A 15,927-nucleotide genomic window follows, 5' to 3' on the forward strand; every position below is an offset into this window, starting at 1 on the left:
TTAACTCGGGGCCTCTCAATCTTTCAAGGGTACACGAATCAGCTGGGGATCTCCTTAAAGATCAGGTTCTGATCCAGTCGCTCCAGGGTCAGGGCTTGGAGACTTTGCATTTCTAACCTGCGCCCAGGACATGGTGACACTGCAGCATCCTGCAACAGATTCGGGTCTGCACCATCCTCCAAGAAGGCTCCATCCAGGTCTCTACTCCGTTGTCACCTCCTCAGAGAGCCCTTCCCCTGGCAACCACCTCTGGAACCCCGGATGTTGTTACCAGAAGGAGGGCAGGAATCCTGTCTGTTGGGTTCTTTGCAGAATCCCTAGCCCGCACTTCCTCCAGCGTGTCGGTTCCCACAGAGCAGACCTTTGGTCTGAGACCTGACAGTCCAGATGCCACGCATGCTGCCGCGTGGCGGCGGTGTCGCGGCTTGGGACAAGAAGAGGCCCCACGGTGCGGGCTGGGGCGCCAGGCACCGCGGCGGGTGCTGAGGGTGGGGGTGACCCCCACCCCGGGCCGCCGCCTCGCTCCCAGAAAGGGGACAGAACAAGAGGCCAAAAAAAAAAAAAAAAAAAAAGAAGCAGCCTGTGGCACCCGGTATTCCCAGGCGGTCTCCCATCCAAGTACTGACCGGGCCCGACCCTGCTTAGCTTCCGAGACCAGACGAGATGGGGCGCGTTCAGGGTGGTGTGGCCCTAGACGGCGGCGGAGGGCGCCCCTGCCCTGCTCAAGAAGCCGAGCGTCTCTGCGCTTCCCCGCCGCCTCCTCCCGCCCCAGGCCCCCCGCCGGGCTGGGCCCTGCCTGTTGAGTTCTTTGGCCGGCGGGGGTCCCACGGGCTCCCCAGGACGGTGGTGCCATGTGGGGCGGGAAGGGGGCCTGTCCACACACACACACACACAAGATGCGCCTCCATGGCTGGACCCCCCAAGGTGGAGACCTTCAAACCCCCCTCCTCTCCTCACCTCGCCTCCTTCACCTACCCGCCCCCACCCCCAGCACACCGCTGCTGACTGTGCACGCGAGGGCGCTCCCCTTTGTCGCAGGGGCCGCTCTCCCACACAATCCCTTCCAGCTGCGCCCCCGCCATGAGTGTGGGCTGCCGCCTATCCGCCCGGGCCAGGGCTGGGGCACAGCCCATGGGGGAGGGGAGCGAGTGTACGGACATCTCTCAGGACGTGTGCCATGGGTGGGGTGAGGTGGGGTGGTATCGGGGGCACCGAAGAAAGCAGTCCCCTCCGTCTCCTACCTCTGGAAAACCACCAAGCCCTTGGAGAACTGCCGGCACCGCTACCGTGGGGACCAGGACCCTACTCTGTGTCCTCCTGTGGCCCAGTCCAAGGGGCCTGGGCCTGACCGGGGGTGGATTGGACCCCAACCACCCTGGAGTGTGGACTTGCTAAAAATGGGCGATTAGATATTGGATTCGAGGTTCATTTAGGTCATTTCACTAATGAATGCATGTAAAGACTTTCCTAATCCATTTGTGAGGGTGGCAAATGAGAGAGAATTTTAAAGCTGGCAGAATAGGCGAGGAAAGGCAGAGGAAATTCCCAAACCCAGTAAAGAAGACTTTCCCGAAACGGAAGGAAGAAAGTAGCAAACAAACAAACCGGCGCACCGCCCGGATCAGAGTCTGCTCGCTAGAGAAACTACACTGACGAGGTTCACCCGTGGGTCCCAAGCGGCATTCAGAAGAGCGAGGCCTGCAATCCATGCAAAAGACACATTCAATCGGGTGTCTGTGGCGGCACAATTCACAATTGCAAAGTTGTGGAAGCGACCCGGGTGCCCATCGATCCATGAGTGGATTAATATAATGTGGCACGTGGACACCACGGAGTGCTATTCAGCTATGATGGACAGTGGTGACAGGACACCTCTCATGTTCTCCTGGCCAGAGCTGGAACCCATCCCAGTAAGCCAAGTAAGTATCCCAAGAATGGACACACGAGCACCACGTGGGCTCGCTCACCAGAAAATTGGCACGAACTGGTGGACACCTAAGTGGACACAGAGGAATCACCTTCATCGGGTGGGTGTCGGGCGGGCGTGGGGAGGGGATGGGCATCCACATCCATTAGGAATGGGGTGGGTGCGCACCGACTGGGGGATGGGCGCAGTTGAAGCTCTGACCCGAGGGGGGAGGCTGGGAGAGGGCAACGTACCCGACCTTAACATTGGTACCCCCACAATACGCTGGAACAACATGAGAGGTAAATGAATAAGAACACAGGGGGGAGGGGGGCACGGGCAACACATGTCACCTGAATACTTGTACTCCCATCATCTGCTTGAAAAGAGAGAGAAAAGAAAATGCAATAATAGAGGTAAGAGACACTTTTTAAAAATAATGAATCCGAAGAGAAAAGTAAAAGGAGGCCTGTGGAGCAGGTCTCGGTGTGACTCCGGATCCCCCAACATCAGGTGCCACCACCAAAGATTCCTGCGTGTAGCCCATAGAACCCCAAAAGCAACGGGACGAGTTCTGGTCACATACTCCCTCAAAATGACATCCTGGCCTTCTTCTGGAACTCCCTCCCCTCTCAGACTCTCAAGGTTTCCTCCAGGGTGTCGGTTCCCACAGACCAAACCTTTGGTCTGAGACCTGACAGTCCAGATGCCACGCATGCTGCCGCGTGGTGGCGGTGTCCCGGCTTGGGACAAGAGGAGGCCCCACGGTGCGGGCTGGGGCGCCAGGCACCGCGGCGGGCACTGAGGGTGGGGGTGACCCCCACCCCGGGCCGCCGCCGCGCTCCCAGAAAGGGGACAGAGCAACAGGCAAAAAAAAAAAAGAAAAAAAGCCTAGGGCACCCGGTATTCCCAGGCGGTCTCCCATCCAAGTACTAACCAGGCCCGACCCTGCTTAGCTTCCGAGACCAGACGAGATCGGGCGCGTTCAGGGTGGTGTGGCCCTAGATGGTGGCGGAGGGCGCCCCTGCCCCGCTCAAGAAGCTGAGCCTCTCTGAGCTTCCCCGCCGCCTCCTCCCGCCCCAGGCCCCGCGCCGGGCCGGGCCTGTTGAGTTCGCCGGCCGGGTCCGGCGGGCTCCGAGGGACTGGGGTGATGGGAGGGATGGGGCGGGGCAGGGCGGGGCGGGGTGGGGGGCTGTCTCTCTATACACACACACACACTCACACTCACCAAGATGAACCACCCCGGCTGGACCCGCCAAGGTGGAGAACTTCCAGCCCCCCTCCTCTCCTCGCCTGGCCTCCTTCACCTACCTGCTGCCCACCCCTAGAGCATCACCGCTGCTGCCTGCACCGCCTCCACCGCCGCCACGGACTGCGCACGCGCGGGGCACTCGCCCTTTGACCCCAGCCAGGGGCCGCCCTCCCCCAAAACCCCTTTCAGCTGTGCCCCCTGCCCTGTGGGTGGGCTGCCGCCTATTCCCTCAGGCCAGGGCTCCCGCACAGTGCAAGGGGGAGGGGAGCCAGTGTATGGGATGTCTCTCTCTGGGGATGTGTCCCATGGGTGGGGTGGGGTGGCATGGTTTGGGGGGCGCTGAAGAAATCAGTCCCCTCCATCTCCTACCTCTGGAAAACGCCCAAGCCCTTGGAGAACTGCCGGCACCGCTACCCTGGGGGCCGGGACCCTCCTCTGTGTCCTCCTGTGGCCCAGTCCAAGGGGCCTGGGCCTGGCCGGGGCTGCATTGGACCCCAACCACCCTGGCGTGTGGACTCGCTAAAAATCGGCGATTAGATATTGGATTCGAGCTTCATTGAGGTCATTTCACTAATGAGTGCACCGGAAAGAGTTTCCCAATCCATCTGTGAGGGTGGCAACTGAAAGAGAATTTTAAAGCTGACAGAATAGGCGAGGAAAGGCATAGGAGATTTCCACACCCAGTAAGGAAGACTTTCCCGAAATGGAAGAAAGAAATGAGCAAACAGAAACACCGGTAGCCCGCCCGGATCAGAGTCTGCTCCTTAGAGAAAGTAACCTGACCAGGTTCACCCGTGGGTGGGTGGCGAGCCAGTGGCATTCAGAAGCGCGAGGCCCGCAGTCTGTGCAGAAGATACCTGCACTCGGGTGTGTGTGGCGGCACGATTCACAAGCAGCTCTAGATGTTAAACCAAGGAGAAGCCAGGGAGTTCCCAATGCCCCAGGTGTCCTCAGCCCAGACTGGCTGCTGTGGGAATGCTAAGCCCGGCTCCTTGTCTCAGAGCGGGACAACCAGGAGGTGTGACGTACACCCCGGGGTTCCCAGGAGGATCAGGCTGAAGCTGGTACTTGGCCTGAAAGTGTCCGCTCGCATGGCCACCCCCTTCCCCTTCCTGCTCCTCTACTCTTGGTGCCCCTCCATCCAGGGGCCAGACCTTAAACAATCACCCGCAAGAGAATCCTGGTCCCAAAGGAGCCTTCTGGGGGACCCGTGCTGAGAGAGGTTTTGGGCATGGCCCGCTGGGGCTCTGCCCGACCCAGGGCTGAGAGATGCAACCTCCCAGCTCTGGGTCCCTGCAGGAAGTGTTGGAAAGCACAGGGCCAGTCCTCCAAAGGCCCAGGTGCAGGGAGCCCAGGCCAAGCAGCCTGTGGAAGAAGCCACATGCCGTGCCACCCCGGGAACAGGACTGCAGGCCCGGCCCTTCACACCTCCTCCTCCTCCTCCTCCTCCTCTTCCTCCTACTCCTCCACCCCCCGGCCTCCCACCCCCCGACATGGGGCAGGGCTCAGGGACACCTCAGACTCTTGCTACCCAAAGTGCAAAGAGCATCAGTTTCTCCTCCAAACCCCCCGCCCAGCAGACCACGTTGTCCAGCCAGCCCCCGGGCCTCCCTGGGGTGCCCAGCACAAAAATGCAGACACCCACCGGACCCACAATCTCAGTTTCGGATGTTTTTGCCACTCTAAAGACCCGCAGGCCAGCTGGGCCTTCGGGCAGGACAGAGAGCCCCGGAATCCGACGTGGAGAGCTACGTGTACGTCCCCATCAGGAGGCGGTCCCCACCTCCATGGCTCTCCCCTTGAGGGGAGCGGCAGCTGCAGGGCCTCAGGGAAGACACCAGGCTGGGCCCCTGCGGCACAGCGGGGGCACATCCCCTGCAGGCGACTTAGGGATGGCTGCTGGAGACTGCTGAGGCCACCCTGCTGCTGGGTTTCTGGAGGGCTTCCTGGAAGCAGTGTCCACACCATGCCCTTGGAAGGCCCAGGCGACTGAGCAGCCGGTCAGGCAGGGGCTGAGGACGGTGAGAGGCCGGGCGGGAAGGAGCATGTCAGGCAGGGGCAGAGGACGGTAACAGGCCGGGCGGGAAGGAGCCGGTCAGGCAGGGGCCGAGGATAAGGACGGTGACTGGCCGGGTGGGGAGGAGCCAGTCAGGCAGGGGCCGATGTGATGGCCAGGCCGGGGAGGAGGGCGTCAGGCAGGGGCAGAGGATGGTGACAGGCCGGGCGGGAAGGAGCCGGTCAGGCGGGGGCCCAGGACAGTGACGGGCCTGGCCGGGGAGGAGTGCCCCAGGCAGGGGCAGAGGAGACGGGCTGGGTAAGGGTTAGGGTTACAGTTAGGGCACAATTCACAATCGCAAAGATGTGGAAGCGACCCGAGTGCCCATCCATCCAGGAGTGCATTGATAAAGTGTGGCGCGTGGACACCACGGAGTGCCATTCGGCTGTGAGGAGCAGCGGTGAGAGGGCGCCTCTCGTGTTCTCCTGGCCAGAGCTGGAACCCGTTCCAGTAAGCCAGGTATCCCAAGAACGGACACACGAGCACCACGTGAGCGCGCTCACCAGCAAATTGGTACGAACGGATGGACACCTAAGTGGACAGAGAGGAATCACCTTCATCGGGTGGGTGTCGGGCAGGTGGGGGGAGAGGATGGGAATCCACATCCATTAGGAATGTGGTGGGTGCGCACCGACTGGGGGATGGGCGCACTTGAATCTCTGACCTGACCCGAGGGGGGGGCGGGGAAAGGGCGATGCACCTGTGGACGGAAAAAATCCAAGCCCTGAAATATTTGAAAGAAGTTTATTTTGAGCCAAATTTGAGGACCATGCCCTGGAGCCACTCTCAAGTAGCCTTGAGCAAGTGGGCTCGCTGTAGCTGGGTTACAGTTTAGTTTTATATATTTTTAGAGGGACAAAGGTTATAGGCAAGGTCACAAATCAATACATGAGAGGCATACATTGGTTTGGCCCGAAAAGGTGGGAAATCTCGAAGCGGGGGCTTACAGGTTATAGGTGGGTTTAAAGATTCTTTGGCTGGCAATTGGCTGAGAGGGTTAGACTTTATCTAGAAGACCAGAAAGGATATGCTTACTTTAAGATAAGGTTGTGGGCACTCTGGGAGGTCCAGACAGGAGGGCATTTTAAATTTACAATAGGCGCCTGCTAGGATGTTTTAAGATGCTTTAAATTAAAGAATACGCACCTGCTAGGATGCTCAGTTAAGACATTTTAGATTTATGATAGGCATCTGCCAGGATGCTTGAGTTAAGACAGGGGCTTCTTATCTTTTAGGTGATGTTAATGCCATACCAGAATCAGGTCAGGAAGTAAACCACTGCTTCGTTTGGTTAACAAAAGCCGCTTTGTGGGAATTTACCCTTTGTCAGCCTAACCCTGCTGGCCTCCTTACCATTTGCCAGCCTAACCCAGCTGGCCTCCTTAGGAAGGAGTTTTTAGCAAAAAATTAGAGTTTAGTCCTCAGTTCCCCCTGTTGGCCAAAGATCATTCCATGGAATGCATGTGTAGGCCAACAACCAGCATGGTGTCCCACGGCGCTAGGAAGGCTCATTTTTAGGGTTGTCTATCTGGTCCCAGGGTGCTAGGAAGGCTCATTCCTAGAGTTGCCTATCTGGTCCCATGGTGCTGTAGAATAGGCGGTGTTATATCTTAGGGGAGGGACTTGACTCTACTTGATTTAGTAGCCAATTGTTAAAAGGGGCCAGATAGAGTCAGGCCTGGGTCTTAGTCTAAAAACACGTCTTGGACCAGATCTATTTTGCAAGCTATCATGTCTGAGCCTTTGATTGATTTTTTTTTTCCTTTTTCTGTATCTGGTATAACATTTACAAGAAACATATAATAATAATATGGCAATGAGTGTCATAAAAGTACTAAACAGAAGGTGCCCAGGAAAGTCATAGGTAGAATGAGAAGGTAGCAAGCAGCCTAACCAGCCAAAAAATCCTCTGCATGCATCATCATATTTTTTAATCAGACTTATAATATGTTTATCTTTTTTATCAACAGTCAATTGAACTTTATGGTAAATTTTATTTGAGGATTGTAAAACTGATACCAATTTGGAGTCTAATAAGTTTAATTTTTCCTCTGGCCAATTAGTCTCCATAGGTATAACATCCTGAGGAGGGTATAAATTGAATTTGAGAAACATTTGATCTTTAATATTTAAATTATTATAGGACTTGTTTACAGTTAGCAAATTTATTTTTCTCACCACCTTTGTGTTACACCATATACTAGTATTTAGGAGGGAAAAGGAGGCTTTGTTACAAAAGAAATCATATAATTCTATAATGTCATTTTGTTTTTTCTCCCAGCAAAAACGGCCCTTTTTCATATACCAGATGTTATGTTCTATGGGGGTGGATACTAGGGGCCAAATCTGGGAGAAATCAGGGTTTTAAGTGTTTTGAGGGCATAGCCATTTTCCTTTTTTATTTTTACAATCTGAGAGGGAAATGGGATGCCAGGTGTTTTTATCAGCTAAAATAGCCCATCGACTTTTTATGGGAAGTATTTTGGTATTATTGACAATGGTTTTAATGCCAGCTAGTTGAACTACAGGATATTGTTGAGCCTCATTTAACTTTGGTGCCAGAATTTTTAAAATATAATGTTTAAGATTACATCTACCATCTAAAAATTTTTATAGATTTGGGGAACCATATATTTTCCATAGGTGCCTAGATTGAGCCTTAGCACTGAGTATTGTAGGCCATTGTTTTATAGCCCCTTTAGATTCTATTTGTAATAACATGGACATGAGTCCTTGTTGGGTCAGAGCACATGCTCGCTCCCACCTCTGGGTTTGGGCGTATGTCTTTAGGGTTTGTCTGGTCTCTTCTATCTACTTTATTAGACCTGCATTATCTTTTAGGGCAGCTTTCCATCCCTTTTCTTTTTTTTGGAACAGCATTTTTTTTGGAACAGCATTTTTTTTATGTGTTCTATTTTTGAGAGGGAATCTTTTTTTAGGGAATGTCTCTCCTCATTAGCTGCGAATTTAGCTTGCCCCAATATACCTAACCCAGCTCCAATTTTTTCCGTGAGATCGCGTTTTAGTCTTTTGGATGGCCAATTTTGGTGTATCCACCAGGAATGCTGTTGCCATTGTATACTAATGCCCTCAGTGCAATTCGGATAAATGGAGTTAACCCAGAACCGCTGGGTATCCCAGACAATTGTCAGACGGGTGGAGGTTACTCCTAAGTATGCCTTTGTCTGAGTGTGCCATGAGGCTTCCCAGAGGCGCCCTTGTCTTAGGGTGGAATTTGTACTGTCAGGGACTTCTGTCCACCAACTGACTCCCATAAATAGTTTTTTATGGGCAGTGTCAGTGTGGTTGGTGCTGGACAAGGGCATCCAGCCACAAGCACAGGGCTGGTGGTTGTCTGGGCAGCTTATGCTGCGACAGTTTACACAGGAAGCTGCTAGGTTTCTCCCATCATACCCAGGCAGTTGTCTGAGTTTGTCATCACCCATGTCTATTGTGACGCAGTATTTTATCTGATTAGATCTCCTCAATAATCGTCCTGAGGCATTATTCGGTAAATATTCCTGCAGGGCATTATACTTGGTTAAGGCTTTATAATAGAGGTAACCTGCAAAGGGGGCCCCTCTAGGGAGATTTACAGTGGAACTGTTCCATTCAGTGGCCTTCATTTCATCCTGATCTATGTCATACCAAATGATATGATTTTTACCGGCAGGGAAGGTAGTGAGATTTGCAGGAAGCCAGGAAAAATCTTTAGGTTTAAAGAGAACAGGAGTGTGGGGTAGGCAGATAGGGGAAATTATGGGAAGGAGGATAATCAGGTGAAATATTTTTTTAATCTTAACAAGGAAATTTATAACCATATCCATTTAGAAAGTTATACCAAGGGAGATTTTACAAATCCCAAACAACCTCTTGGGGGTCTTGGTTAAGGCATTTAGGGTTTGCAGCAATATACTCTATAGCAAGTAAAGTAAGAATGAGAGTTATTTTAGGGTTCATGAGGACTGGCCTGGTCCAATGTCTTGGGAAGACTGTCCGCTTCAGTTGTTGCTTTGGACGTCGCTTTGGAGGCTGATTGAGACTCAGATGTTTTCTGAAGTCGTAGGCGGTTGTCAGAGATTAATTTAGAAGTCCAGGTGTGGTCAGGAGCGTGGTCAGGCACTCGTTTTAGATGTGAGACATGAATCCAAGAGGCGACCCCCTTTAATTTTGCAGCACAAGAGTTAGTTAAGAGTACCTGGTAAGGTCTTTTTTAGCGAGGTTGTAAGGAGTCTTTTAGTTGGTGCCTTTTCCAATAAACAAAGTCACCTGGCTGTAATCCATGATCCTTGGGGTCTTTGGCTCCCGTAAGCTCACTGTGGAAAGACTCTGTTATCATCTTTGCATTATTTGTTAGAGCTTTAAGTAGTCCCTGACAATAATGTAGTATTTCTCCTTTAAGTAAGGCTGGCTCATATAAGCCCTCGTCCAGCCTCATAGGTCTCCCTGTTATTATTTTATAAGGTGATAGACAGTGCTTCCCAAAGGGAGAGGATCTAAGGTTAAGCAAAACCAGTGGGAGGGCTTTTGGCCAGGGGAGGTTAAAGGCCTCAGTTAATTTAGCTAATTGAGTTTTTTTGTGCCATTTGTTTGTTTTACCAACCCAGACGACTGAGGATGATGGGCACAATCGAAATGTTGTATTATGGGCCAAATTTTGCAGATGGATTGGATAATTTGTCCAGTAAAGTGAGTTCCACGATCACTGTGTAACTCAGAAGGGATTTCCCAAACTGGAATGATTTTTTCCAGCAGTATTTTGCCTACTGTTAAGGCAGTAGCCCTCCGACAAGGAAATGCTTCTACCCAATGGGAGAACATGCAAACCAGGACCAATACATATTTGTAATTCTGGGATGGTGGCATCTGGATAAAATCCAGTTGCCAAACTTTAAATGGTCCTGCAGGCAAAGGAAAGTGGCCTTGGGAGCCATGCAAAGGCTTGCCAGGGTTATGTTCTGGACATATAGTATAACGAAAATATACCTTTTGGGCTATTGTGGGGGATGGTTTTTAGAAATATTGTTTTTTTCATAATATCATTTTTTCAGGGGCCCAGTGAGTCATTTTATGAATGAATTGAAGGAGAGGAAATTGTGCACCTAAAGGAACTATAGGTTTTTTGTTGGGACCCAGCCACAACTCCCTATTTGGGTCAAATACACCTCCCTTTTGCTGCCAGATTTGTTTTTTTTTTAGGGGTTGATGCCTGTTGGTACTGTAAAAGAATGTTAGTGAGAGTGTCGGTGGGTCGGAAAGGGCATTCTCGTACAGGACAGGTCATCTTTTCTAGGGCAGCATTCTTTGCTGCAGCATCAGCTAGATTGTTTCCCTTAGCTTTTTTAGTGTTATCTTTGGAATGCCCAGGAATTTTTATGATTGCCAGTTGTTTAGGCATTTGAATTGCTTTTAATAGCTCTGAGACTTGGTGCCCATTTCTTATAGGTTGTCCAGAGGAGGTAAGAAATCCTCTCTGTTTCCATAGCATGCCAAAATCATGGGCTATTTTAAAGGCATAGCGGCTATCAGTGTATATATTAGCTACCTTCCCTTCAGCCAAAATATAAGCTCTAGTTAATTCTATTAATTTAGCCATTTGGGCTGATTTTACTCCTTTGAGTTGGGCGCTTTTTATTATGTCTACCATGGAAGTGACAGCATATCCCGCCTGATAATGTCCCTGATGGTCCTTTAATTAAGAACCATCTGTAAACCAAATTAACTCAGCATTCTCGATAGGAGTTTCCTGCAAATCTGCTCTAGGAGAGAGTAAGATATCAGTTAGTAGACTGCAGTCATGTTTTTCCTCTTGCTCACCTGGAAGAGGGAGAAGAGTTGCAGGGTTAAGAATATTGCAGCGCTTCAAAGTGATGTTAGGGGCAGGAAGCAAAAGCACTTTATAGGAGGCAAGGCGACTTACAGAACAGTGTTGAGTGTGGTGAGAGTTTAGGAGAGAGTCCACAGAATGAGGGGCATAAATTATTAGTGGGGACCCCAGGACAAATTTCTCAATTTTTTTATATAAAATGGCTGCAGCTGATATGGCTCTCATATAAGGGGGGTGTCCATTTGCTACTGGGTCTAACTGTTGGCTGAAATAACCAACTGGCCTGTGACTGTTGCCATGCTTTTGAGTTAATAGTCCAAGTGCATTTCCATCTACTTCATGTATAAAAAGGAAAAAAGGAAGGCTATAGTTTGGGTGTCCTAAAGCAGGTGCCTGGGTAAGAGCCTGTTTTAAATCCTCTATATATTGCTTTTCACTTCCCCCCAGCATATTGGGTCTGGTTGGTGATGCTTTAGTTTTTTGTATAAGGGCTGGGCCATTAATGAGTAGTTTGGAATCCAACTTCTGCAGTAGCCTGTTAGCCCTAAGAACCCTCTTAATTGTTTTTTTGTTTTGGGCAAAGGAAAGGCCATGATGGCAGAGATTCTTTCTGGGTTTATAAGAAGTCCCTTTGGGGAAATTGTGTGCCCTAAGTATTTAACTTGGGGGAGCCTAAATTGTAATTTATCTCTGGACACTTTGTGTCCCTTCAAGGCAAGCTGTTGCAGCAGGTATATAGTGTCTTCTCTGCATTCACTCAGGGAGGGTGAACACAACAGCAAATCATCCACATACTGAATCAGAGTAGATTCATTTTGGAATACAATATCATCTAAATCTGCCTTTAATATTTGAGAAAAATATGTAGGACTTTCAGAGTAACCCTGGGGCAAGACTGTCCATGTACACTGGCGATTTTCCCAAGTGAAGGCAAAAAGATATTGACTGTCCTGATCTACAGGTGTGCTAAAGAAAGCACTGCACAAGTCAACGACAGAGAAGTGGCTGGCAGTGATAGGAATATTGGACAGTAAGGTGTGGGGGTTAGGGACGACAGGATGCCTCGGAACCACTGTTTTATTTATGGCTCTTAGGTCCTGAACAAACCGCCAGCCTTTCCCATTTGGTTTTCTGACTGGGAGGATTGGTGTGTTACAATCCTGGTGCAGGGTATTATGAGTCCTTTATCTAAGTGGTCCTGAATGATTGGCTTGATTCCTAGTAAGGCTTCAGGCCTAAGGGGGTATTGTTTAATGTTTGGCAGGGGTTTAGACTCATCTATGGTGATCTCTATGGGAACTGCTGGCTTAATTTGTCCAATATCCGTAGAAGAGTTTGCCCATAGAGAATCTGGTATTTTGGATAAGAAAGGCTCTACGTCCCCCTGTTCAAAATCTCCATTAACCTCAGCAAGCACGATACTCCATGTAGGGTTTTGTAAGTCTTCTGTGTCTCCCAAATTGAGAATCATTTCTCACTTCTGTGAAAATGAGATGTGGGCATTATGGGTCTCTAAGAAATCCCATCCCAGCAGGTGTATAGGAGCACTATCTATTAAAAGGAAAACATGCTGTCCTATAAGCTCTCCCAATTGAAATTGGAGTGGATCAGATTTAAAGGCAACAATTGGGGAGTTTGAAACCCCTACCATTTGAATTTTTACTTTGAGGGAGAGGGTTTTTAATTAAGGTAGGGTTGAGGACTGACAGCATGGCACCAGTGTCCACAAGGGCTCTGGTGTCTTTTTTATTTATGGATATTTCTATTTCCCCTAGAGTGTTTGTTAGAAGTAAGGGGAAAATCCTCTCTATTCCCTCGGAGCCTAACTATTCTAGTTTTAAAGTTTTTTTGGTGCCTCCCTCTAAGGCCTTTTGCTCCTTTTGTGCAAGCACCCATTTAAGTTTTTTACAATCTTTTTTAAGGTGTCCCTTTTTTTTGCAGTAATAATAAATCACTTTCTCGGTGGCCAGCTGCGATCTCTGTAGGGGACGGAACCCCTCCGACCTTTTGACTTGGTTACTAAGTTGCTTTAGCAACTCATAATCTTGGAGGCCATTTTCTTTTGCTTCTTAACTATTGTTTATGACAACTGGTCGGCTAGGATGACCAGGCTGCTAGTGGGCAGAGAAGCCCAGGCCACATTATTTTTTTTTTATCAGGGTCACTAATTTGTCGTCTAAGCCTTGTACAAATCCAGAATTTAGTAAAGTGTCACTTTTACCATGCTCAAAATTTTTAGGAGGTATCCCTGAATATTGTTTGAATGTTTTTTAAAACCTGTTATAAAAGTCAGGTATGGTTTTATTTGGGCGTATTTTACATTGTTGCACTTTTGCCCAATCTATAACTTTAGGGAAAATTTGTGGTAAGTTTTTATAGAGGCGGTCACAGAGCTCCCTGCATTTTTTTTTATTTGCATCTATTTTATCAAAATCTTTTAAAGGTTGTTTTTAACCTGCTACCCTGAACCATTTTTTAGCTTTGTTTTTGGGGACTAGTAACTCAATTAGCTGATACAGGTCAGAGAAACCTGGATCATAGGTCTTAAGTGTTAATTGGAATTCTCTGGCAAACCTGAGGGGGTCTTGAGTTGGATCAGGGAACCCAGACACCAGAGCCTTTAACTCTGTCTTGGTCCAGGGTGTATATAATGTATTAGGGTCCCCTCTGCCAGTGGGTTTTATTTTAAAGGGAGCAACAACTATTTTATCTTCTTTTTTAGCTATTTTTGATCCTTTTACAGCTTGAGGTGAAGGAATAGGGGAAGGAAGGGGGAAAATGAAATCATCAGGATAAGGAAATTTAGAGAACAGAGGGTTAGGGGGAGCAGAAGGAGAGACAATTTTTGGAGCGTTCCTGATTTTAGAAGCGGCTTCTGCTAGTTTCTTTAATTCTGAGACAGTCTCAAGTATTTTTTTATTAACTTCCTGGAGGGAGGCAAGTTTATCATTCTCTCTTTTGGATGATTCCAAGTGCCAGCAATAGTATGATTTTTATTTATTTTTCTTAATTTGAGAACCTAGTTTTTTTAGTTTAGCGCGCAAGAAAACCAATTTGGGAATATTGAAAGTTCCCCATTTTGGAAACCTCAGACCTAGGTCATCTTTAGTAAGATCTTTCCATTTATATAAATACTTGCAAGTAGAGGAGCCATAATTATTAAACATAAAACCAGCTGGGGTGCCTGAAGGAGGTCGTTCTTTTTGCCTTTTCTCATTTTTACATAATTTGTTTCCCATTTTTTTTTTTTTTTAAGAAGGAACCGAACTGTGGTCTAGGGTTTGGTGTAGTGAATCAGAGTGTGCTGCTTGTGGGTGGGGCTCCTCAGTGTTTCACCACTGAGTCGGTCCCACCCTCTTATGTGTCCCAGTTTCTCTCTTTGGGGGTCTAGTACCTCTGAGAGGGCTCAAAAACGCCGAGTGATCAGCTCTTATGCGCGTTTTCTGGACGAGCCTTTTTTTAAATTAATTTGTTGGGGGTTCCCTGTGGGGCTACTCGCGCCTCGGGGAATCGCCCCAGGCAACTCCCAATCAAGGCTCTGGTCACCCAGGGCTACCTTAGGTCTGGGAGGAGTAAGCTGCCCCTTATCTTTGGAGCTGAGAAACTCAGTCTCTCATTTATCTACGAATAGGACAGTTGGGTTCCTTACGCAAATATGCAGACAAGCCAATCGAAATTGGTCTTTGAGAGGAAAAAGGCAGCAGAGAAAGCCCGTAAGAGTGCACTTTTACATCAAATTAGGATCCCAAACAACAATTTTTAGGAAGAGAACAGACAGCTCAGAATAAACCGGGACCTTTGACCAAGAGTGGGAGGTCCGGATCTCAGGAGGACTTACCGGTTCCCGCCAGAGGAGTGGCTAGAAGTCAGAAGGGCTTCAATGGGCCTGTGCTGATACCTTAGCTCCGGGATTCGGGCGACTCCTTCAGGGGTCCCGAGTCTTCTCTGAGATCCTGCCGACTACGCCAAAATTGTGGACGGAAAAAATCCAAGCCCTGAAATATTTGAAAGAAGTTTATTCTGAGCCAAATTTGAGGACCATGACCCGGAGCCACTCTCAAGAAGCCTTGAGCAAGTGGGCTCGCTGTAGCTGGGTTACAGTTTAGTTTTATATATTTTTAGAGAGACAAAGGTTATAGGCAACGTCACAAATCAATACATGAGAGGCATACATTGGTTTGGCCCAAAAAGGTGGGACATCTTGAAGCGGGGGCTTACAGGTTATAGGTGGGTTTACAGATTCTTTGGCTGGCAATTGGCTGACAGGGTTAGACTTTATCTAGAAGACCAGAAAGGATATGCTTACTTTAAGATAAGGTTGTGGGCACTCTGGGAGGTCCAGACAGGAGGACATTTTAAATTTACAATAGGCGCCTGCTAGGATGTTTTAAGATGCTTTAAATTAAAGAATACGCACCTGCTAGGATGCTCAGTTAAGACATTTTAGATTTATGATAGGCAACTGCCAGGATGCTGGAGTTAAGACAGGGGCTTCTTATCTTTTAGGTGATGTTAATGCCATACCAGAATCAGGTCAAAAAGTAAACCACTGCTTCGTTTGGTTAACAAAAGCCGCCTTGTGGGAATTTACCCTTTGTCAGCCTAACCCTGCTGGCCTCCTTACCATTGGCCAGCCTAACCCAGCTGGCCTCCTTAGGAAGGAGTTTTTAGCAAAAAATTAGAATTTAGTCCTCACACCCACCTTAACATTGGTACCCCCACAGTACGCTGGGGGAAAATGAGAAATAAATGAATCAGAAAACAGGGGGGAGGGGGGCACGGGCAGTACATGTCACCTCAATACTTGTACTCCCATAATCTGCTTGAAAAAAGAGAGAAAAGGAAATGCAACAATAGAGATAAGAGACACTTTTTAAGAAAATGAA

The 15,927-nt window shown here is 49.0% G+C and overlaps 1 long non-coding RNA gene, 1 other non-coding gene and 1 pseudogene across 2 annotated transcripts; all 3 read right to left on the reverse strand.

The window, feature by feature from the left end:
• Positions 1–577: 577 nt before the first annotated feature.
• LOC142862123 (uncharacterized) lies at positions 578–696 on the reverse strand (annotated as a pseudogene).
• Positions 697–2,794: 2,098 nt separating this feature from the next.
• Positions 2,795–2,913, reverse strand: LOC142862193 (5S ribosomal RNA). Its single transcript, XR_012913280.1, has one exon. It is a non-coding gene; the product is annotated as a 5S ribosomal RNA (ribosomal RNA).
• Positions 2,914–8,989: 6,076 nt separating this feature from the next.
• LOC142861892 (uncharacterized) lies at positions 8,990–15,266 on the reverse strand. The gene is made up of 2 exons (XR_012912987.1): positions 14,880–15,266; positions 8,990–9,573 (listed from the first exon to the last, which is right to left on the reverse strand). It is a non-coding gene; the product is annotated as an uncharacterized LOC142861892 (long non-coding RNA).
• Between the last annotated feature and the right edge of the window lie 661 nt (positions 15,267–15,927).

Source organism: Microcebus murinus, chromosome 18 (genome assembly GCF_040939455.1).
Source record: "Microcebus murinus isolate Inina chromosome 18, M.murinus_Inina_mat1.0, whole genome shotgun sequence".
Classification (NCBI taxonomy): domain Eukaryota; kingdom Metazoa; phylum Chordata; class Mammalia; order Primates; family Cheirogaleidae; genus Microcebus; species Microcebus murinus.